Raw genomic sequence first — 22,946 nt, 5'->3', positions numbered from 1 at the left:
CTAGCCTTTTCATCCTCATTATAGACAGCAACAGCTTTGTTTTTATAAAAGACAATTACATTATCAGGTGACCTGTGAGTCTAAAAGCTGAGTTGGAGTTATACCTATATTCTATCCTCTTTTAAAATGTTCTAGTCTCTGTTGCCCATTAGCATTCTTTCTTATCTCAAAGTTCTCATTCTCCTACTCCTCCAAACTGGAATGATCTTGTTCCCTCTGTCAATCCAAATCCTATCCAGATTAAGACCTTCTATTTCTGGGAAACTTTCCTTTGATCACACCAGCCCTGAATAATCTCATGGAATTAATAATTAATTAATTGCATTAACCAAGTTCTTACTGTTATCTGGTGATACAAATACAAAATCAAAACAGCAGTTTTCAGGGAGCTTAAATTCTAACAGGAGACACTATTCATATAGAGAAGTGATATGGCCGGGGAAAGGCCTTCTTATCTGGGAAGTCATAGAGATGCAAGTGAAATAAAAGAGCAGTTGATTAACATACCTTTTTCTAGAGTCAATGAAAGTGGTGGTTTGGGTATAGTTCTCAATCAAAGAACATCAAGAGCCAAAGGAGACCACTTTTCAGCCTCACTTTCCCTTTTATCCATTGTACTGAGGGATCATAGATTTAAAGCTAGATGGGAACTTTGGATATTCTGAGAGGGTATGACTTGATCAAGATCACATGCAGGTTAGTTAATGGAAGAGTTAAATCTAGAACCCAGGTCTACTGCTTTTTTTTTACTGTATCACATTGTGCCTCCTCTCCCCCTAGTGAACCAAACTCCTTCTGTCTTTATCATTTGTAGCTTACAAGCAAGCACTGAACTCCACACTTGATCTTATAATATTCTCTAGTTGTTTCATGGATATTTTGTTCCATTGTCCCTTTCTGCCATACACAGTGAGTGGCTTGAAAACAGGGGCTTCACAGTTCCTTCTCTTATTCTCTTACTGACTTAAATCCAACTACCACAGCACAAGGTAGAAGTCCTAGCACAGAGGAGGCAGTCATCGAAGATTTCTGGTTTAATTAATTTAAGGATAGCAAACTATCCATGGTTCCTCCACAATGAAATCGTTCGCTTGCTCCATCAGGCTCTAAAGGCAGCTGAGTGGCACAGGGCATAGAGGATCAAAAATAAATGAAAATCACTAGCATCGGGAAAATGAGTACAAATCCAGTCTCAGATACCTCCTTCCTAGCTGTGTGACATTGAACAAGTTACTTAACCCTGTTTGCCTCAGTTTCCCTATCTGTAAAATGACCTGGAGAAGGAAATAGCAGACAACTCTAGAATCTTTGCCAAGAAAATCCCCAATGGGATCACAAAGAGCCAGACAAGATTGAAATGACTGAATGACCACAATCACGCTCCAAGCACCACTTCCAGTTTCCTCATAACAAATTCTGTGCCCTGGGAATCTGCTCAGGGAAACACACCTTTGATGGACTGCCTATCTGGCAGTGCACCTGGAAAATGGAGGGCAAAATAATTATAATTATAATAGTTAGCATTTCTATATCTCTTTAAGATTTGCAAAGCACTTTACAACTATTTATCTCATTTCATCCTCACAGCAACTCTAGGAAGTAAATTATTTATTATCATCATTTTACAGTTGAGGAAACTGAGGCAAAGTGTGTTTGGTTAAGTGATTGTCCAGGACCACACAGGTAATAAATCTGAGGCAGGATCTGACTTTAGGTCTTTCTGCACTCCAAGAATGATTCTCTATCACTCTAAGTCACCTAATTTTCATGGCACCTCTCTTTTCTTTTTTTCAAAACCATTTTATTTTTTTAAATACACATAAAGATAGTTTTCAACATTCAATTTTGTAAGATTTTGTGTTCCAGTTTTTTCTCCCTCCCTCCTTTCCCTCTGCCTCCCCAAGACAGCAAGCATTATATCAGTTATGCATGTTCAATCCTTTCAAACATATTCCCATATTAGTCCTGTTGCACTGCACTCCTCTTGTTGGTCTACACACACACACACACACACACACACACACACACACACAAACGAACAGTCAAAAAAATCACTGGATAACTTTGGGTCTCAGGAGACCTGGATTATCTGCCAAATACTTCACTTCTTTGCCTTTTCAGCTTTCTCAACTATAAAATGAAGATGACTGCACTTATACTTCATAGGATTTTCATGAGAAAAGAGTTCACAAACTATAACTATAGAAATGGGGGGTAACATGGAAAGATCTTCTAGTGGGATTCCAGAGATGGTCTGAAATTTAGGCTTTGCCACTTATCAGACTTGAGCAAGTCATAAAATCTCAGTGGGTATCCACTTCCTTATGTATAAAATGAGGAACGTGGACCAGGAGATCCATAAAGTCATTTCCACCTCCAAAATTATAATTCAGGTATGCTACAACTGCTACTAATTTGGGCAACATATAAATTCTCATTGAGCCTCAGCTTCCCCGTCAATTAGATGGGGAAAATTAATCTCTGCCTGAACTGATTGGAAGACATTTTGAAATCTTTGAACAGAAAATAGATGGCCATTGCATGGTAATAATAGTTTTATACTGCACCCTGTAGAGGAAGAGATCTTAGCTCTTCTACTGCCCCATGCTAGATGACACTCATGATATTTAAATCACTGAGTAATAGCATCCCAGATGGGGATTACTTGGAGATAAAGATCCAAGCCCTCTCTTTCCTTATCCAGAAGCTTTCAGCAGTTTCACTTTTCTCCCTGAAAGCAGTCAGGAAACAGAGATTGAATTATCTAGTTAATGACATTTGTAAATACTCAGTCCCAGCTCAGAAGCTGAGTCTCCTCTTCTTCACTTTGCAATTTATAATTGAGAAACTATCATAAAACATTTGCATGGGCTCCAAAGTCTTTGTGGAGGCAGGGGTTCCCATTGCCCAGCCTCTCATTATATGTAGGATTCTTTAGAATCCAATGTATCCTGTCTTTGACAAATTGCCTTTTATTACCACTGTTTATCAGTAATCAAAATGTCAGAAACATCACACAATCATGATAGAACAATAATTTGAGAATACCTGGAAAATCATCTTTCTACAGAGAAGGCTTGGAGCTGGTTTGTGCTGGTCTTCCACTTGCTATTTCTTGACCTTTCTTTTGGTCTCTCACAGGGACAGCAGCCCTCTCCCAGATGACTGATTGTCAGAGCCAGTGCCTCATTGACTGTCCTCCTGGCCTCCACTACATTTCAGGGAACTGTCTTGAGTGCCCTGTTGGCTTTTAGTAAGTATGAGTATTCTGGACCCTAGGGGAGAGGGAAGGAAGCTGAAGGAGATCAGGCTGAGGGCTCTACTTTCTGAGGGGTCACTGACACTAAGACAAGACTCCTACATATTCAGATCAGAGTGTGATAATCTGTTTAGGACAATCGAATACTAGCTAGTGCCCTGGCTACCCCTGCAAGAGTGAGGAATACTCAAGAACTTCCTTCCCTAGATCTTGATCTTACAGATAGGGTCCTAGCAGCTGAGAGCAAAGGATCTGTCTATTATGAATTACTGGGGAGAGAATAGAGCACTGGATCTGGAGTCAGAAAAATTCATCTTCCTTAGTTCAAATCCAATCCTCACTTACAAGCTATGTGATGCTCAGGTATATCACTTACCACTCTTTGCTGCAGTCTCATCATCTGTTAAAATGGGACCAATAATTTGCCTCTATCTCCCAGGGTTTTTATGAGTATCAAATACAATAATAATGTACTTAGTACAATGCCTGGCATGTAGTAGGTGCTATATAAATGTTAGCTATTATTACTACCTTGACCAGCCTGTCCCCTGTCCCCACCTTTAGGCATGAAGTTGCAATATCTGGGAAGGTTAAAAAATGGTCCTAATTACAGGAAAGGAAAGGTCCTTGTAGTCCTTGGTTAATCATAAGCAGCTGCAATAATGTTATAACTAATATATGACTATAAATTAATATTATAATGAATAGCAATAAATTAAAAAATGATGAGCTAATAATTATAATTAATAATAACAAAAGCTAACATTTATCTAGGTTTAACGTTTGCAAAGAACTTCAACAATATTTCATTTGATCTTCATTTATTTTATTGGGTCTTCATAATTATCCTGGAAGGTTGGTGCTATTATTATTCCCATTTTACAGTTGAGGAAGCAGAGGCTGACAGAAGTTAAGTCACTTGCCCACAGCTAGTAAGTGTCGGAATAAGTAATTCTCTGTTCAGTTCCTCCAATTTCACTCTCTTGAATCCTAATCTAATAATTATCTTCCCTTTTGCTGTTAGTCCCAAAGACTGAACTCTGGCTGGTTAAAGTGGGAAACTCTTTAAATCCCACCCTTAGATTCTAACAAATTGCTCTGCCTACATGGGACTCTGTCCTTGACTTCCCAATGTGTTCCCAAAATCTACAGAGGAGGAAGAAATTACCTTCAACAACCAAGCCCTTACATTAACAGTAAACTGCACATTACCCTTTGTCTCCTTCCACCGTTAATATTTGGACAAACCAGTCTGAGGGTCTGTCTCTCCCCTCCCTTCATCATAGACATTGACCATATCTACTGCTATAGCTCATGTCACTTGTAGGGAAAGAACATTCTAATGTGTGTAGCTATTGGTCTGGGAAGCAGCAGCCGCTCTCTAGCTTGACTTTTGGCGATACTGGGGGCCACGTGTAGCTGTATTCTGACATTTTTGTTTCCTTTGTGCATTTCTAGCTGCCTAGGAGGCAAGACGGCTCCAAGAGTATGCCCGGTGGGAACATTCAGCCGGATCTCTGGTCTTGGGGCCATCACAGGTTGCCAGGTGATCCTCCTTCTCTTGAAGCTCTTCCAATTATTAATTCAATGATCCAATGGAAGAGCTTAACTCCTTGGCTAGACTGAATATAAAAAAGGGACTCCTCATACCTCCCCATCCTGACAAGATGGAATCTCTTATGGCATCAGTTGCCAAACCCAGCTATCAGGGTGACAAATCTCAATTTTCACCAGCACTCAAATCTTTATGCTTTGGCTTCCCTCTATAGCTTCTCCAAATAAGAATAGCCTAGAACACCTCCTAAAATTCCTTCCAAATTAGCCTTCCATTTATTCTTCCTATCCCCTGGATCTACTTCTATGTGACCCTGGTCTTGTTCTCCAACTCATAAATCACTATAGGACTTTAATGCCCTGGTGCATGTTAAAGCAGTGAGACTCAGTGGGTAAGGAGATTAGAGGAAGTTCTCAATCCATCATCTTTCCACTGCTCCTCCCACAAAGAACTCCCTTGATTGTGACTATATTTATTAGCTGTTTAATTTTAGGCTGATTATTTTTTCTCTCTGGGTCTAATTCCCCACATCTGAAAAATGAGATGGAGGTGGGGAGAAGGGAGAGACAGGGTCAGAGAATCTTTCAGATCCCTTCTGGCTCATGCAAATGTCTCATTCTCATTCTAAATGAAAAAAACATCTTGTCCCTTTCTCATTTCCATAGGTTTGTCCCTCGGGATACATCAGCTCAGAGACTGGAAGCCATTGCTGGGCCTGTCCAGATGGCTACTCCTGTGACTCCCATACTGGGGTCCTGAGAAGCTGTAGGCCTGGGGAGTACTCACCTGAAGGGGAACTGTGGTGTAAGCCTTGTCCAGCTGCTCATGTCTGCCCTGATGGAAGGATCAGAGAGGTATATATACCTGGGAGCAGAGATGTCCATGAAAAACCCCACCAGCATGATGGGAACCCCAGACCTGGAAGGTCATCTGGGTCAAACTTATGTTCCTAGGCAAGTCTAACCCTTTCAGGGGTTCTCAAACTACGGCCCTCAGGCCAGATGCGGCCTGCTGAGGACGTTTATGTGGCCTGCCGGGTTATGACAAATGGGCTGAGGGGCGGAGACAGAGTGTGAGCTTTTGTTTTTATTATAGTCCGGACCTCCAACAGTCTGAGGGATAGTGAACTGGCCCCTATTTAAAAAGTGTGAGGACCACTGCACACTATTCTGAATGGGTGAAAACCAAGGAGAAACTTCTTTCTTCAATTGCCAAGAACCTCACAGTCTGGAAGTTCTTCCTCATGACTAAATGAAATTCTTTATACTCTGGGAACTTCCATACTTCCAGAACTATTGAGAAGTTCTTACTTACAGACTATGTGATTCCTTTGGGTTTAAAAGTACTTATATGGTGAAAAGAAATACTAGTTGCTAAGGCAATCATCTATAATAAGAAATTGGAAAAAACTGGATATATGTACATATTTTTTACTAATGTTATTGATCAATAAGCATTGATGTTTATCTAGAAAGCCTTGTGCATTATAATTGACAGTTGTCTAATCAATATGATATCTTCCTCTACTTCCTAGCACAAAATACTGATTACCACCAGAGAGTCAGGGTGTGAATGATGAGGTCACAAAGTCATTTCCCCATTCTGTAAGGAAACAAGATTTAAAAACTCTGTAGTCCTGACTCCCCTAAGACATGGAACCTGATTGAACCTGCCCATTATTACCTGTATCAATGGTAACCTTGAAAGAGGAGTAGATGTAATTAAGTTCCTCTTGACTTTTCATTTCTCTATAACATAGAGGGGAAGGTCTCTTTATGTCTCTTATCTCTTCCTTCCTAGCTCCTTCCTCTTCCTCACTGTGACCTTCCTTCTTCTCTGCCCTCTCCTGTCTGCCTAACTCAATAGGAAAAGTTTGTCAGCCTACTCAGAGAAAGAAAGGAATAAAGAATGAGGAGAGGGAAGAAATTACAAGGAGATTTCTTCTTTTTAATCCTCTTTCAATAGGGTTTATGAGCAAGAGAGAAGAATCAGACTAAAGATATGCAAAGAAGGCAGGGATATTATAAAGCCAACAGCAAAAGTATTAGACCAAGTGAGTCCCAAGGTCAGATTCTGGCTCTGCCCCAGCCAGGTGACCTTAGGCACATTTCTGAGATTAAGCAGTACACTTTTCAAAGTCCCCCAATGAGTGAGCAATCAGGCTGAAATCAGAGCTTCCAACACTTTAAGTTCTAAGTTGACAGCTTACTTCTTTCATTACCATGTCCTTGATAATTAATTTCCCTTTTCATATTTCTCTATTGCTCTTTAGCGTTGCCCACCAGGACAGGAGCCAAATTCTCAACTCACAGGCTGTGTCCTCTGTCCTCTTGGTTTTTTCTCCTTGGGTGGAGACCCAGGCTGCCAGCCTTGTCCTGAAGGTAGGTGGAATTGGATCAAAAAGCCAGGGAGGTATAGGAAGTAACACAGAAGTCATAGTTCTTGGTCTTAGGAACTAGGGGAAGAAATGTGGTGAAACTTTCTTTTTCTTTTTTCTCCTTTTTCTTTCTTATGGTTTTTCCCTTTGTTCTGATTTTTCTCTCCCAAAGTGACTCATATGGAAATATGTCAAAAATGAATTTACATGTTTAAATTATATCAAATTTCTCGCTAGTGTGGGGAGGGGAAAGGTAAGCAAGGGAAAGAAAAAAAAGAATTTGCAACTCAAAATCTTGCAAAAATGAAAATTGAAAAACATTTTTACATATAATTGAAAAAATATGTACTATTAAATAAAATTTTTTAAAATATAAAAAAGGAGTGTGATGAAGAGGGAGGTCTTTGTAATCATCAGAAGGGAATCTTTGTGCTTGAGGGATTTATACTACTATCCTTGTTATATGGTTCATATAGCAGTGCAGTGAGAAATATATTGGCTCTGAAGTCGGAAGTCCTGGGTTGTCCCCATCCTCATCATCATCATTGCTAACATTTATATAATATTTGCTATATACCAGGTACTTGCGCTAAGCATTTTCACAATTATTATTTCATTTCATCCTCACAACAATCCTAGAGAAACAGAGGCAGCACATTGTTGTTATCCCCATTTTACAGACAGGCTAAATGACTTTATACACACACATACATGCATATATACATACATATATGTATACATAGATGGATATATATATATATATGAAATGTCTGAGGCTGAATTTGAACTCAGGCCTTTCTGAGTATGAGTCTAGTATGACTACCAGAAAGTATTAACACTCTGATACTTTATTTATCAGAAAATATGATTGAAGTAACAAAAAAATCCAAAAAACTTCTTGAATGGCCCCAAAGAAAACATGGGATGACAACCTAGATAAATGAACTGGATCACAATTAAGTTAATTCCACATGGAGGAATCAAAGCTGGGGAATTAGTGACTGGGAAATGGTAGCTTGGGTATATATGTAGAGGATGATTTAGGAAGAAAGATGACATCCTTTTTGTGGGAGGGGCTATGATAGGATGAAAAGGTTAGGCCCTTCTGTAGCTCTAGTTTAGAACTCTTGAGAGATAACCAGTTGAATTCACAGATTCCCAGGATCTCAGAGTTCAAAGATATCTTGGAAATCTTAGACTTGACTCTCAACTGAATCGATAATATACCCCACAAATGGTCATCTGACCATTGTTCCTTCTTCTGTTTTCTGGGATAGTGCAGAACAAACTTTATCTATCTTCCATCCAACAGCTTTGTGAATATTTTTGGACAGCTATCATATTTCTCCCTAAAATTCATAGGGAGCTGGGCTTATAGTCGAATCTGGACTCAGATACTCACTGATCCCGGAAGAGGTATTTAATTTCTGCCTATCTCAGTGTCTCCAATTAAAATATATGGATAATAAAAGTATCTGTTTCATAGATATATTGAGAGAATCATAAGAGATAATAACTTAAAGGTGCTAATACATAGTAAACATTTAATAAATGTTTCTTCCCTTTCCCCTTCCCTTAAATCTTCTGTTTCCTAAACTAACAATATCCAGTTTTTTCAGCCAGTCCTCATAGGGAACAAACTCTAGGCTGTCTACTATCCTCATTGCCTTGCTCTCAGTGTTGTTGTTTTTTTTTGTTTTTTTTGTTTTGTTTTTTTTTAGTGTATTGATGTCCTTCCTAAAATAAGAAACCTAGAACTGAGGCATAACACTCCAGTTATAGTCTGGTAGGGACAGAGTACAAATAGGGCTTTGACTTTATTATTTTTGGACACCTTGTTCAAATGCAGCCCAAGAATGAATTAGTGTGTTTGTCTGTTGTGTCAAAAAAAATTGAGTCATTATTGAGTCTGCCAAAGCTTTCTGATCTTTTTCAGATAAAATATCTAATTTCCATGCCTCCCCTATCTTGTACTTATGAAATCAACTTCTTGGGCTTCTGTGAACATTGCAGTTATTTATTTTTATTGAATTTTACCTTATTAAAGTCAATTTAATGTGCTTGCCTGTCAACGTCTTTTTTTGGATTCGATATCAAATAAGTTGGCCATCCCTTCCAGCTTTGCATCAGCTGAAAACTTGATAAGGGTGCCCTCATGACTTTATACATATTATTGAGAAAAAATGTTTAATGGTCCAGAGCTCAGAAGATCCCTTAGACACTCCACTGACCACACCTCACCATATTGGCATTGAAACCTTTAGTTTTTTCAGTCTTGACAAAGATAATAGAATGGTTTGGCATTTCCTTCTCCAGATCATTTCGTAGATGAAGAAACTGAGTCAAAGTGATCCAGGATCATACAGCTACTAAGTATCTGAGATCAGATTTGAACTCAGGTCCTCCTGACTCCAGAACTGGTATTCTATCCACTATACTACTTAATGGGCCTGAACCATTAACAGCTACTTTTTCAGTTCAGTCATTTGATTTTTGTGAAGATGGAGAAATGTGGGTTAGATTATGGTGCTATCAACTGAATTCTGGACTGGCCAAATGACATACTTTATCAAATGCTTTTCTAAAATCTATCTATGAGATTTCTCTATAATATAAATTATTTTAGTAATTTTAGCATTTTAGTAATGCTGCTAAAAGAGGACAAAAGTGCAGAATTATCTGTTCTTAATAAAAGTCATGATGGTTCTTCATGATCATTGCTTATTTTTTTTTCTAGATGTTTACTCACCATTTCTTTAATATAATCTAGAGCAGCACTCCTCAAACTTTTTAAACAGGGGGCCAGTTCACTGTCCCTCAGACTGTGGGAGGGCCAGACTATAGTAAAAACAAAAGCTCACACTCTGTCTCCGCCCCTCAGCAAATGCTGCATAAATGTCCTCATCGGGCAGCATCTGGCCCATGGGCTACAGTTTGAGAACCCCTGACTAGAGTATGCCAGTAAATGAAGTCAAGGAACTAGCCTATAATTTAAGGATTCCATTCTCTTCCCTTTTTTTGAAATTCCCAATACCTGTTTTTCTCTAGAGATAGCCGAAATGGATTTTAGGTATTATCTAATCAACCTCCCTCATGTCACAGTTAAAAAAAGTGAGATCCATAAGGGTAACAGAATTGTTTTGATCAGTGTAACAGATGGTCATTAGAAGAAGGAGAATTTGAACTTTGGTCTTCTGACTTCAAATCCAATAATTATTCTACCATGCCAAGTTATATTTGCTCTCCTTCCTTGAGAGTGATTTTAAGCAGATTTCAATGATATAAACATGTGTGTCCTTTAGAGCAGAGGAGAAGTACACAGTTGGCATTGACCTGGCCAGTACCCACCTACCTACAGATGACCCTGAGAGTTTGTGAAGGGTGAGGGTGAAGAGATGGTGTAAGGTGGAAAAGTGAAAAGCTCCCCTTTCTGAAGAATTGTGATTTAGGTTTTATGTTTTTCAGAGAATCAGCTATGTTCCTGAGCTGATCCCGGAAGACCTTTGGAAAACCAGAGCTTCTTTCTAACCTCTGGCTCCATGGTGCTCAAACATTCTGATCTATTGTGATAATGGCACCATTTACCCCATCACCAAAGGGCACCTGCTACCACATGCCACATATGTTTTAGTTCTGGCACCCAACCCTTCTTCCCTTCCTTTGCCCCTTATCATTCACTAATCTAAACCATAATTTAGCCTTTTAAAAGGACATTTATTTATAAGAGAGAGGAGAATAAGAAAGAATATTGATAATTTGGAGAACATCTCAGGGAAGGCAACCAAAATTATGTCTGGGGATGAAAGAATAAAAGAACTGGGGATACTTATCCCAGAGAAGAGAAGATTCAGGGAAACATGATAGCTAGCTTCAAGAACTACAAAAGTTGTTATGTGGAAGAAAGGTTTGATCCATCTAATTTGGTCCCAGAAGGCAGATCCAGGTACAAAGTGCAAAGAGACAAATTTAGGTTCATGTCAGGAAAATTGTCAAACAATTCAAGCTGTCCATAAGTGGAATGGGATAAGCTGCCTTTAGAGGTTGTGGATTCCCTGAAGCTCTTCAGACATTGCCTAGGTCATCACTCACTGGGGATGTTGCTGTCTAAATCCTTTTTTCCTGGGCTGAATTGTATTAGATAGTTTCTGAAGCCCTCTTCAATTCTGAGATTTCATGATTCTGTAATACCAGGCTGAGTCACAAAACACGACTGGTGGTATTGGGAAAAGGAGGAATGAGCAATTAGGAATGAATTGTATGTGTAAACATGAGATTTGATTGAAGGGGCTTGGGGTTTTGATTTTGTTGTTGGATTTGGGGGAGCAGAAGAAAGCAGTTTTTTCTTCCTTTTTTTCTTTCTTTTTTCCTTCCTTGCTTCTTTTTCTTCTTTCCTTCCTCTCTTTCTCCCATCTTTCTTTCTTTTTAAAGACCAAGTGTCAGTTTCCTCCTCTCCTTCTGGTTGCCTCTATGACTCATCTTACTGTTCTAAATCATTATAGCCCTAATAAGTCCCCTACATTTAAAGGCTTGGTTACAATCACCCTAGGCACAGGGATGGCTTTGGAGGGATGACAGTTCTGTGGGTCAGACCTGGTGGTGTAGTCTTCATTTCTGGCTATCTTCCCAGTAAGGCTAGGGCCAAGACTAGAGTTGGAGAAAGGAGGGGGGGAAATTGGATGCTTTCCCTCCTTTGCAACCTTCTGGAAACTTTTGCCTCTGGAGAAGCACCAGGTGCCTCCTGCTAAGTCCTCTGAACCCAGTAACTCCATTACATTGCCTGGAATTAGAATCTGTCATTTTTAATAAGGATGTGCTCAGACTTTCTTAGGAGAGCAAGTACACAGATGAGAGGTTGCAACTAGCTGGTCCATTGGCATTGTGGGTGAGGACATTCCCAGGTCTTGGCTAGGGCCATTCTTGCTAGGTAGTTGTGATTTTTAGGAGCAACTACTTCCTCTATCCTACCCCAGATGCCTGTATCACCTGCCCTACTCTCTGAAATTTCTTAAAATGTGAAAACACCTTTATTCTAAAAGGAAAAAAGAGGGATCATAGTAGCATAAATTGTATCCAAGTAATAGGAAAAAGGGCTTGAGAACAGGAATCTGGAAGTAACATGTTGAAACAGCCTAATCTGGTGGAATGGAAGAGTCCTGGCTAGGTGAGGAGTCAGGAGACCTAAATCCCAGTCACTTATATTAATAAATGACATTGATATTGGTGTCACATGATTATCTCATGAAAACTCTTTCTCTTCATGTGTACAGCTTGATACCCCGTGGTTTTGTTCAATACTTAGCTCAATTGTAGCTTTTTTGATGAAATCTTTCCTCATTCCTTGCAACTACTCCTGTCTTTGCTAAATGTTCATATTAGCTTCACTCTTAAAATATAAGCTCCTTGCTGATAGGAGCCATCTAATTCTTGACCCAGTGACTGACACATAGTGGGCACTTAATAAATGATGTTGATTAACTGATCTCATGATCTTTGCCATGTCACTTTTCAAGACCTGTTTCCTCATCTTTAATATGAGGAAGATTTTTAAATTTTCTTCTAGCACCAGAATTCTATGGGGTCTGAATTGGGGGTAGTGGGTAAGGAAATTCAACACAAAAACCAGTGTGTTGTGTTTATCCAGGTCAAGAGGTGAGGAGAGCAGATAAAAGCTCACAGGCATTGGGTTTCAGGCTGAGCCTGCTCCATACATATTTAATAGACTATAGTCGATGCTGAATTTTCCATGCTGCTAGAAAGGAGCAATGGGCAAATTCAAAGTCAGTTATTGTTTACTTTGATATGCTCTACATGGGGCAGTGTGTTGTAATAGGAAAAGCATAAGATTTGTAAATCAAGAGCATTAGTCTTAAATACTAACTCTACCTCTTACTAGCTATATAACTCAAGATAAGTCACTTACTCTTACTAAATGTCAATTTTCTCATCAATAAAATGATATGCTTCCTACTCACAGAACTATGAGTAAAGTACTTGCAATCTGTTAGGATTATAGTCATAAAATTTTGAATTATTATTACATTATTTTCCCCATAGCATATTTCTCTCTCCAACATTTCAGACAGTCATTTTTCAGCTATATCTGAGTCTTTAGTACCACACTTGGGATTTGCTTTACAAAGATAGTGAATGGTTTGCCATTTCCTTTTCCAGTTCATTTTGCAGATGGGGAAACTTAGGCAAACAAGGTTAAGTGACTTGCTCAGAGTCACACAGTCACAGTGTCTGAAATCACATTTTAACTCATCCTGACTCCAAGCCCAATGCTCTATCCACTGTGTCATCCAGCTGCCCCTTCTCCTTCCCTAAAATTACTCAGCCTTATATTCAGTTGAATTTGAATTACTTGTATGCACATGACTGACAAGAGGGGATGTGGAGGTTCAAAGGAAAACTGGTCTAAGATGGTAACTCCTACATTAATGCTTATTGAATTGGAAAAGTTGCTGAAGATATAATCCATAGGGTATAATCTACCCACAGATAATTGAAAGTGACTGTATCTTGAATTGCAATTCAAGATCTTCTTTTCCAATAGAGATGGTAGAATCGGATGGTAATATGGAAAGAACATTGGCTGTAGAATCAGAGGCAAGTATTTAAGTTCCTGCTCTAATAGTTACTAAAAGTTCCAGGGGATGTCAGGAAAGGATAAACATCCTTGTTCCTCAATTTACCCATCTATAAAATAAAAAATCTTTAAGGTCTCTTCCATTACTAGATCTATGATCTTAAATTGTACTTGTTCTCCTAAAAATCAGTGAGGAAAGTAAGGGATAAGAGACAGCTTTACACACATTAAAGCCTCAGTCACAAATGACTTGCCCAAAGTTGTAAGTCTGTGGCCACAATAAAAATTAATGCTCAGAATCTCAGCTTTCAGTAAAATTCAAATTCTCTTACGTCAGAAAAGACCCAAGATCTGCATCAGAAGGGTAATCTATCTAAGAAGCCCAGCCTTCTAAGGCATATATTTATTATTTCATCATTTACAGTCATGTCCAACTCTTCATTACTTCATTTGGGATTTTTTGGCCAAGATACTGGAATGGTTTGCCATTTCCTTCACTAGCTCATTTGAAAAATAAAGAAACTGAGGCAGAGTTAAATGATTTGTCCAGGGTCACACAATTACTAAGTGTCTAAGGCCAGATTTGAACTCAGGAAAATAAGTAGAATGGTTTGTCATCTCCTTTTCCTTTTACAGTTGAGGAAACTGAGGCAAATCGGGTTAAGCTCAGGGAAACACAACTAATGAGTGTCAGAGACCAGATGAGTCATCCCAACTCCAGATCCAGCACTCTATTTTCTGAACCACCTCGCTGCCTTAGAATCTATCAACAGATAGGCATCTCTGTATGCATGACAGAAATCACAGCCACATTTCTTCATGGCCCATTCAATCTTTTCTGACCAGGGTCAGTTACCTGGTATGTGAAGTAAATGTGAAATAAGAATAATAGTGGCTCATTTTTTTTGAAGGACTTTTAAGTTTTTTGGACAAAGCACTTTCCTCCAAGCTCTTTGAGATGGATTAGGAGTAACAACTAATATTTATATAACACTTTAAAGAATATAAAGTGCCTTTCATATTATTGTCTCCATTTTATGATGAAAAAACTGAGGGCACATCACTTGCCCAAAGTCATATACACAAGTTCTCTAGACTCCAAGACTCATTCCACTATACCAAGCAGCCTCTCAACAGATAAGTTTCTTTTTCACCATTCCTATTGCCTTCCTCTTTGGTTTCCTCCCTTTCTATTTCACTCACCCTGTGCTTTCCAGGGGCTAGCCTCTCCCTCTTATCCTTCAGAAAAGGACCTGTTGAACCCAACTTAAAGTGCCAGCCACTCAATGGGGTCACTTTTTTCCAAAAAAGCACAATTCAAAAAGAATAAGCAAGAGAGAAAGGTCAAAATCAACGAAACAATGGAATTTTTCAGGCATTAGTCACAGCCAAGCTGAGTAATTACATGGGATCCATTGAAAGTATTATTCTGAGATAGGGACCTTCCCATTTTCCCCTCAGATCTCATGGCATAGATAACTAAGTTTGGCCTTCCTGATTTCATCCAGGGCCCTGTCCAGTTATCTTGATCTATATCTGGCCATTGAACCCAGATGCCTCTGGATGAGAAAGTGAGGCAGGTGACCTTGCACAGTCCTCCTTCACTTAAATCCAATTCATTTCATGGCATCACCTCCCTGATGTCATGGTCTTCTTTGAGAACGAAGGACAAATGACAATCAATGAAAAGTAACCTGGGATCTTAGATTCAAAAAATTTCAAATTGTAAATGATCTTAGAATTAATCCATTCTCATCTCCTAGAGATAGTTGTAAAGAACAGGGCCTAGAGTCAAGAAGAACTAAGTTCAATTTTCACCTCAAACACTTGGCTGTGTGATGCTGGGCAAGTTGCAGCTACCTTCCAGGGTTCCAGAACCAAATGAAATAATATTTGTAAAGTGATTAGCAAAATATCTGGCACACAGTAGGTGCATAATGAGTGTTTCCTTTCTTCTTCCTCAACTGAATAAAACTGAGGATGAGAGAGTAAGTGAGTAACCCACAGTCACACAAATAGTAAGTAACTTATTTTGAAACCTGTTTTCTTTCCACACCATTTTTCTTTTTCCTTGTAATAGTCCCTGGTGATAGGGTGACAGGAAAAAATCAGGGAAAGTCCAATGTCTGGGAGGCAGGCACCCAAGGCTTTGTCTTCATTTGTTTTCCTTGCTAATGACCTGGAAAGAAGATTATTTGGTGCATTAATTAAATGGGTAAAGGAGAATCGATGAAGATGGCATTCTGAAGAGATCTGTCAATATAGGGGACTAATCCTCCAGAGAACTGAGGAAGCAGAGAAAAGAATTAGAGATAAAAATTATCTAGGAAAGACGCCAATATGGGTATGGAAGCAGAGATGGGGAGGAAGAGATGGGCAGAAAGATAAAAATTGGAGATGGGAAGTGAAAGGTTTGGTCAGTGTCCTTGGATCATCACTCCCGATACACACGGCATCAACCTACAGTCTCTGATCCTGCTTAGTCTCTCTGTTACCCTCTGTGTGTGTCTCTTTGTGTATTTCTGTGTGTGTCTTTCTCTCTCTGCCTCTCTCTGTCTGTCTCTCTCTCTTTCTGTCTCTTTCTCTCTTTCTCTTTCTGTGTGTGTGTCTCCTCTCTCTCTTGTCTCTCTGACTCTCTTTTCTCTCTGTGTCTCTCTTCTTTCTGTGTCTCTGTCTCTGTCTGTTTCTCTCTCTCCCTTCCTTTATTTCTCCCTTTCTTTCTTCCTTCCTCTCTTTCTCCTTCCCTCCCTCTCATTCTCTCTTTGTGTGTCACCAAGCAGCTCCCCACCACTAAATAGTAAAGAAGTCACTAACTTACATTGGTAGAAGGAGTTTCCTGACCTTGGCATTTTGTATACCAATGAAATCATAGATTCAATTCCTTTTCATCCCTAGAGCCTAGCATAGTGTCCTACACCTAGTAAGTGCTTAAGAAATATTTGTCATTTTAAATGTCAGTTTGAATTAAGTTGAATCTGAACTGACCTTTGCAGGGCCCCTTCTATAGTCAAGATAAAGAAGTCAGTTCAATGGGATTTGCCACAGAGCCCACAACCTCATCAGTCCCTGGATACTAGAGGAAGGGAAGGGGCTGCTCTCTTGAACATGATAGCCCTACCCTGCAACATTCAGGTCTGACTCCACAGAACAAAGAGGTGGGAGTGGAAAGCAAGGGACACAGATAGGCATAATATACAGTCCTTGATGGTTTGTTTTCTGAGGAAAAGGAAGAAGAATTATCCAACTTTGCATAATGGTCTCTGTGGCTAACAACTTAAAGAGACAAAAACTGATTGCAAGGCATATTTAATTTACTTGGTGGACCTGAGATTTATGAGGTCTTTTTGCCTTTTAAAAGGCAAACTAAATAAGATTACATATATCAAAGCACTTTGCAAACTTTAATATCAGTCATCATTACTGTTGCTATCATCATCAACATCATCACTGAGAAGACTGATGGAGTAGATGAAGAACCAACCACAGAGTTGATACAACCTTTGTCCATTCTGGCTTAATTTCTTATCTTTCTGTTATTGAGTACTCTCCATAACCCCATTTGGGAATTTCTTAGCAAAGACACTGGAGTGATTTGTCATTCCATTCTCCAATTCATTTTACAAATGAGGAAACTGAGGCATACAGGGTTAAGTGACTTGTCCACCATCACATTATAAGTATCTAAGGCCAGATTTTACTACAGGCCCAGCACTCTATCCAGTTACACACCTAGCTTACCTTTCTAGATAGCAATAATTTCAAGGATTAAAAAAGACTTCTTGGGACAGCTAGATGATGCAGTGGATACTGGCCCAGAATCAGGAGGATCTGAATTCAAATCTGTCCTCAGGCACTTAATATTTACCCTGGCAAGTCACTTAACCCCAATTGTCTCACCAAAAGAAAAAAAGAAAAGAAAGACCTCTTGTGGGAAGTGATATTAAGAGATGAGCCTAAAATAAAATTTGGGATTCTGGGAGACGATGCTGAAGAGGGAAAGCTCTCCAAGACCCAAGACTGACTATGCAAAGAGAAAAGGACAGTTGAAGGAATGCTGAGTGTTAAATAAGGAGTGTATGAATTAAAGAAATGTGATATCTGTCTGGAAAGATATGTTGTAAGTTAGGTGGTGCAGTGGAGAGAGCCTCATGCCTGAAGTCAGGAACACAAATTCAAATTCAGCCTCAGACACTTCCTAGCTACATGATCCTGGACAAGTCACTTCATACTGTTTGCCTCAGTTTCCTTATCTATAACATGAGCTGAAGAAGGAAACGGCAAAACATTCCAAAATCTTTGCCAAAAAAACCCGAAATGGAGTCAGAAGAGTCAGACATGATTGAAATGAATAAACAATTACGAACTAAATTGTGATGCTTTAAATGTCAAACAGAAGAGTTTGTATTTTATCCTAGTGGAAATTGGAAGTCATTATATTATAAAGGGGAGAGAGTGAGAGATGTGACCTGCCCTTTAGGAAGTCTTTCCCAAGTTGTCTTAATTCTTGTATCTTCCTTCTATTAATTATTTCCTATTTATCCTGTATATATTTATCTTGTATATATTTGTTTGCTTCTTGTCTCCACCATTAGATTGTTGGATTCTTAGAGTGCAAGGGCTATCTTTTGCCTCTTTTTGTATCCCCAGCCTTAGCACAATGCCTGACACATAGTAAGCACTTAATAAATGCTGACTATCTTGAACTGTAAAGTAATGCAATTGGATTTTACCTGGTAGACAATGGGAAGCCAATTGTTGGCATTCATTCATTTGTCATATCCAGGGAGGAAACTGATCTGCATGGTTAAATTAGAATTATAGATACAGATGCAGGCTAGAACTGAGATACTCTCAGGAATAGGGAGAAGAAGAGTGATAGAGACAGGACTATAGTCAAGGTCAGGTCAAAGAATGATTGAAAAATGAACCATTTTTTCAGGGACTCTAATGGGAAAAAGAACAATTTATTTAATGTCTGACCTTGTTCCTTGAGTTACTGAGATAGCAACAAGTCAGGCTCTCTATCTGTCCCAGAGCATAAGCTACTAGCAGAAACAGGTCATGTCTGATGACCTTGTTTGCAGCTGGGCTCTGGATGAATGTTTAAGAGATGATTGCTTGTTTTCATGGTTAAGCATGGTGCCCTGAGCTGCTAACATCACTCCATCCAGGATTACCTTTTGTCTGCTTTATGTAACTTGTGTATATATAATGAATGGATATAAAGATATATCCCCTTATAATAGAAGTTCTTTTACATCAGGGTTTTTTCATTTTTATATGTGCATCCCCAGTACCTAGTAGTGCTCCCCATATAATAAATACTTAATATTTGCGCCTTGGTAAATTAAGCAGGAGCAGCTAAGTGACACAGGGGAATAGAACGGTTGGCCTTGGGGACAGAAAGACAGAAAGTTCAAATCTAGCCACAGACGGTTATCAGCAGTATGACCACAGACGGTTATCAGCAGTATGACCATAGACAAGTCATCTAACCCTATTTGCCTCGGTTTCCTCATCTGTAAAATTAGCTAGAAAAAATTAGTGAACCACTCCAATATCTATGCCAAGAAAACCCCAGATGGGGGGTCATGTAGAGGCGAACAAGTTCGAAAACAACTGAACAACAAAAATTGATTGAGCTCTGAATATTGTCCCCAAACAGGGAGCAGCCATTCAGACAATTGATGCTCTTGGGTAGAGTCTCTCTGCTTTTTTTATTTTACCTGAAAAATCAACCTAAGGAAAAAACCCAATTGAGCTTAGGGGACCAGGAAGACTTGAAGCTCTACCCTGCTTCCAACAAATAACACTAACATGAAAAATGAATGTTGTTAAGCTCATACTTTCCCCCTTCCATCTCCAAGCTGTTTCTCAGTGAGAGAGAAAGGAACAACAGCAGATCCTCTGTGTCTCTGTAATCTGTTTTGGGAAGCCTGATTGCTCTGTAGACAACCTGCCAAAAGCCCTAAATAAGAGCAATAGCAGCTTACATTTATAGAACCCTTCAAGTTTTGTCTCTTATTAAAACCTGACCAAGAAACTTACTGATTTATAGCTGAATGGGACCCCAGAGGCCATCTAATCCAATCCCTTCTTTTTACAGAAGAGGACACCCAGGGAGATAAAGAGATTTATCCAACAAAACAGGCTATAAGTGAGAAGAACAGGATTAGAACCCAGGTCTTCTCTCTTCCACTCATGTACAATCTTCCACTCTAGTTTTCATGACTCTTGTTTAACATTCATTGTGGCTTGGATTTCTTCAAGTACATTCCAGTAGGGCAAAAGGTGTGGCCAGTTGTACCATGCCAGAAAGTCCAAACCTTGTAATGGACTGTGTATATGTCATCAGAAGACCTGGGTAAGTTCAAAGAGGAGCAGCACTAGGGTAAGTGTAGTAGTCTAATTTTTTCATTCATAGATCTCCAAGACTGTCTCCCCAACTATAGAGTGAATGTAAGCTTATTAGTGGAATGAGTATTATAGTTATCCCTTCCACATCACAACTGTCCCCATTATGGTTTCTATTTATCATGGGTTGACATAAGAAATTAAATGGGAATTTGGGGAGAGTTTTGCAGAAACCACAAAAGACACAGAGCCTATGACCAAATACTTAACCCAAACTATATATGTATGCACTCATATATAGAAAAAAAGAAAAAGAAAAAAAAGAAAAAAAATTCAGACTTCTTCTCTGATACAAAGGGAGGGCCAAAAATTTTTATACAGATTTTCCAGTTCACAGTTCACTCCCCTAATCCTGTGATATGGAAAGGATAACTCTGTACCAAAGAAATAACATATGGAGAGAGCCATCTGCACCCAGAGAGAGAACTATGGGGACTGAGTGTGGATCACAACATAACATTTTCACTTTTTTGTTGTTGTATGCTTGCATTTTATTTCCCTTATCATTTTTTCCCTTTTTGACTTGATTTTTTCTTGAGCAGCATGATAATTGTGGAAATATGTATAGAAGAATTGTACATGTTCAATATATTGGATTACTTGTCATCTAGGGGATGGGGTGGAGGAAAAGAAGGAAGAAAAAATGTGGAACACAAAGTTTTGCAAGGATGAATGTTGAAAATTATGCATATGTTTTGAAAACAAAAAGCTTTTAAAAAAAAAAAAGGAAAAAAGTCACATATCTGTGAAGTATTGAAGGTTTATAAAAGATGGGGGATTTCCTTACAAGTACACTGTGAGAGGCCATATTTGTGTTATTATCCCCATTTTCCAGAGTAGCAGGGATGAATGATAGAGCATACATCTTGGATGTGGCTTGTTATTAGGAAATAAGTCTTTCATTTAGCTGAAATGATACAGCTTCTCCTGATTGGTTCACTTATGTCAGTAGCTTGTGTCAAAAGCTACTCAACATCCTAAGGAAATAGATTCTGGTGATATTATTTTCTCACACCTGGCTAGGGAGTAAATATCTAAGATCTATAGATAAGGCCCATCTCTTTCTCTTTTTTGGGAATTCCAGCAAAGGGGAAGGGAAAGGATTTCTCTTCTCACATCCTGCAGCAACAATGTTAACAGATGAGCAAGTCTTCAAAGGAAGAGACCAAGTGCAAACCCTTTCCATGAGAAATGTTCCAGCTCAGGAATCAGAGGGAGCTCTTTGATTATCTCCATTACACTAGATTAACAGATCAGTGGAATATAAACTCCTTGGGGGCAGTCAGAAACTATTTAGTATTCCTTCCCCAGTGCCTAATCTACTGCCTAGTAGGAATATTGTATGTGCTTAAATTTGTTGAGTTGAATTAGAAAACAAGCTAAAGAGAAATCAAGTAGTGTTTCTTTTTAATTTTCAAACCTAAACTCAAATATCAGGTGTAAGATCTTCAATCCCAGCTCTCCTGATTTTGAGTTCATTGATTTTCTAGCCATATCATTCTGCCTTTTTTATGCTTTGGTGACTGAAATGTTCCCTCACCAACTTGGCCAGGAGTCCAAATAGAAGACAAAAGGAGTGCAACTTCAATTTAGCACCCATTTCCTCCTTCATTACTCTGGCTTACAAAGTTACCAGAAATCATATACATTTTAGTCAATAGACAGGTGCTACAACTTTCTACACTTTCATTTAGGATTTCCCTTCCCCTCTCCTCCTTTCTTTTTCTCTTCTCTCCTCTAGGACATTATTGTCCTTACCTTGGAACCACTCAGCCTCTCGGGTGCCCATCTAATTCCTTTGCTGGTATTCTTGGACAAACCAAATGCCAAGGCTGTGGAGAGGACAGCTACTGTGTGTATGATGGACAGCAAACAGAACAGCAAACTGAAGGATTCATTCAACCTGCAGTGCTATGTCCATCAACAAGAGAAGGGCATAAATGCCAACTTTGCCCATCAGGTAAGATGTGTTTCCTCAGCAACAGCACCTTGAAAAGGAAGTGTCAAGGAAAGATAATTGGAACAGGAAAAATATTCAGTAACCTGAAAGGTCTGGGAAGGAAAAATAAAAATTCACTACTTGGACAAGGTTGGGGAGAATAAGAGGAGAAGGAAAAAGTGGGGAGAAGTTGGAACCTGAGGTCACCTTTTCTGCAAAAATAATGTCATGTAAGTATAATGATGCAATGCCAAGCTGAAATTTCAAATTCCCTCATCTATTTAAAAAACCCTTACCATGAAAAATAATTTTTCCCAGCACCTTTCACTGTCTCTAATCTCTTTTCTATGAGCATTATGCTATATTCAATATACAAAGATCTTTCCAAAGACAATATCTTTTCACAGACCCTAGGGGGTTCAGACTTTCTGAGGCTCCTTGTTTGTACCCTTTATCCCAGTTCTGTATTGTTGAACAGGTCACTTCTGCTCTGATGGCATCACCATTCCTCCATGCCCATCCGGGAGCTTTGAAGCCCAAAAAGAGAGCCCACAGCTCATCAAATCCATCTCTTGTTCATCAGGTTTGTTCTGGATTTTGTCTCATTTTGCACAATAAGGGGAAGGATGGAGAGATAATTTGGGCTCTAAATAATTCTACTAATTAAGTACTTATCCAGAGAATGACATTTATGGAGCTTATTGATGACTCCCTGGCGGAGCCAGAACCCAAATAAGAAGGGAGTGAAGAGACCACTGAAAAATGACTACAGGGAAGATGTACTCATATGTGCAGCCAAGGTTTAGTCCACTT

At 39.1% G+C, this 22,946-nt stretch overlaps 1 long non-coding RNA gene across 1 annotated transcript; it reads left to right on the top strand.

The window, feature by feature from the left end:
* Positions 1 to 7,090: 7,090 nt before the first annotated feature.
* Positions 7,091 to 22,721, top strand: LOC141563112 (uncharacterized). Its single transcript, XR_012488327.1, has 3 exons — positions 7,091 to 7,195; positions 21,936 to 22,154; positions 22,612 to 22,721. It is a non-coding gene; the product is annotated as an uncharacterized LOC141563112 (long non-coding RNA).
* The last annotated feature ends 225 nt before the right edge of the window (positions 22,722 to 22,946 follow it).

This window comes from Sminthopsis crassicaudata, chromosome 3, assembly GCF_048593235.1.
Source record: "Sminthopsis crassicaudata isolate SCR6 chromosome 3, ASM4859323v1, whole genome shotgun sequence".
Lineage (NCBI taxonomy): Eukaryota > Metazoa > Chordata > Mammalia > Dasyuromorphia > Dasyuridae > Sminthopsis > Sminthopsis crassicaudata.
Note: the sequence above shows the minus strand (reverse complement) of the source record. Positions and strands in the feature narration are given on the sequence as shown.